The 2,357-nt window shown below is 36.0% G+C and overlaps 1 long non-coding RNA gene across 1 annotated transcript; it reads left to right on the plus strand.

Annotated features, from left to right (window-relative positions):
- Positions 1-781: 781 nt before the first annotated feature.
- LOC129809331 (uncharacterized) lies at positions 782-1,317 on the plus strand. Its single transcript, XR_008752637.1, has 3 exons — positions 782-863; positions 939-968; positions 1,047-1,317. It is a non-coding gene; the product is annotated as an uncharacterized LOC129809331 (long non-coding RNA).
- The last annotated feature ends 1,040 nt before the right edge of the window (positions 1,318-2,357 follow it).

A 2,357-nucleotide genomic window follows, 5' to 3' on the forward strand; every position in this document is an offset into this window, starting at 1 on the left:
GGTTGAGTTCAAAGTGTAAAATTTGAGGTTACTGGGGTGTCTGGTTAGTGTGGAGTCTGAATTAGAACTATTTTTCTGTGGTGTTTCCTCATTATTATCGAATTATATTAATTTCCGCAACAAATTCCATATGTTTCACTGCAAATTACATTGATATATTCTTTGTTGTTTATCTTAATTTAGGGAAAGTGCATTCAACATGAATTCCGTTACGCTTTATTGTAAATATTGCTCAAATTTGAGGAGTGAGATGTCATCAACACCCCCCAAATGTTCAAATTTGTGGAACTCTACTGTAATTGAAAGTTGAACTTTTTGCAGCGATAATCGGTTGAAATATTATTACAATAAAACACATTTAGTTCATTTAAATACAGTTTAAGGCTGCTTATTTCACTGCAAACCCGATAAAAATTTCTTTTATTTATTTTCAATTTAATTGTCGACTTGTCAGAATATAAAGTCGAACAACTCGATTTTTTTCTAAAAATATTTTTATTCGCTTTTTGGATACTTCTTTACACCCTCTACTTTCCTTATGAATATTATACCGGAGAGTTAATTATTTTATTCTATTCAATTTACAATAATTCTATTCAGAAATGGATTCAAAATAATCGTGAAAGTGAACTTCTTGGTAACAAACCATTCCTTTGACGCTTTCCTCACGACTTTTCAGCAACGTCTTACCCAAGGTCTTATCATCACGAATTATTTAGCGATAACGAATTGCAAGAAAAAAACCTCATAGATTACATGAAAGTTTGCACAGTAAGTTATTGGTTCATTCAAAATGGCAGATGTTAAAGTTTTTTCTAAATCCAACTGGATTTTGTTCTCTTTTGTGACTTTCCAAGTTTTAGGTAAGTATCACAAATTCTACATTAAAGTATACCATTGTTTTTCTGATCGTAAATATTTTCCAAATGTCATTTTAGCCCTCTCAACGGGAAAGCCTGCACCTCAAGGTATTTAGTAGTGTGTAAAATATTTTAACGCTCTCTAATTGCTTATTTTTTTCTTTCATTGATCAATCCTGTGTAAAGATGATCCTTGCGCCGATAATTCTGAGAGCGACATGTGTCAATGTATGTCCACGTATTCAATAATATTTGTGAAAGTGTTCAACTTTGGATTAGGTAGAGCGCTGGCTTAGTGAAACATTTGTTCCGTAATTAGATTCTTTACTTAGTAGGTATAGTCTACTTTTAAAAGCGCTAGTATTAGGTGAGATTCTTAACAATCTCACCTACTATAATCCTAACAAAATTTCATGTCGTCCGATCGACCTCAAACTTGGCCAAAATGTGTTTCGCTACTTCCTGATCACGAATATATGGGGGGCTAAGTTAAGTTCCCGGCCGGCCGGCCGGCCGGCCGCTTTTTGGAGCTTAATAGCTCCTAAACTAAAAAAGATATCGACTTGCGGTTTTCGGCAAAGGTTATATATCGGGTGAAAATTGCAACTTGGTGCATTGAACCCCCACCCCCCACCCCTCCTTCCGCCATTTTGAATACCCCCTTTTTTTATTTTCTCAATGGCTCAGCCCCTATGGCATCGATCGGGCTCAAATTTTAGTATGTTATAGCTGAGTCTTAGGGCTTTCGATCAATACCAAACTTAAGGTCCCCGACCCCCCTGACCCGAGCTATAAGGGTCCAAAAAAAATTTCTTAAAATGGCCATAACTCCGGTTCTAATTGTCAGAATTTAAAAAGTGAGGGCTTTTTGGAAAGCTCTCGTAAAATGCCCCCTCCCCTTCTAACATCGCAAGTTCATAAAACCACCGCTAGGGGCGCTATTATTAAAAAGAAAATTTTTAAATCTTATAAGTTAAATAACTCAAAAATTCCATTGTGCATCGGGCTTAAATTTTAGTATGTTGTAGCCGTTGATTATACCTATCAAACAAAAAAAAACCTTAAGTCGATCCATAACCCCTGACCCGAGCTATAAGGGTCAAAGCTCGAATATTGACCGGCCTATATATCCGGTTCTAATTAACATTTTGAGCTAAATTGTGGCTTTTTGGTTTCGTCTCGATGAGCACTTTTAGATGGAATTTTAAAAAGTCACCACAGGTGGCGCTGGGATAGCGTCAAAATTCATCGAATTTCAAACTCATTTTTCTCAAAAATTCCTTTGTGCAAGTTAATGAAATTTTAGGGTGTTTTATTTCTGTCTAGGACGTTTCCAAAATGGTGCGCAAGTGCGCTGTGGTTTCAATAGATCCGGAGATATGAGGGGTCAAAGTTCACAAAATTCAAAAAATCATATCTCCGGTTCTATGTGACCGATTTTGATGAATGAGGGCTTAAACGAAAGATTTCACCAAATGCTACAACTTCCTAAAATAT

This window comes from Phlebotomus papatasi, unplaced genomic scaffold, assembly GCF_024763615.1.
Source record: "Phlebotomus papatasi isolate M1 unplaced genomic scaffold, Ppap_2.1 HiC_scaffold_610, whole genome shotgun sequence".
Lineage (NCBI taxonomy): Eukaryota > Metazoa > Arthropoda > Insecta > Diptera > Psychodidae > Phlebotomus > Phlebotomus papatasi.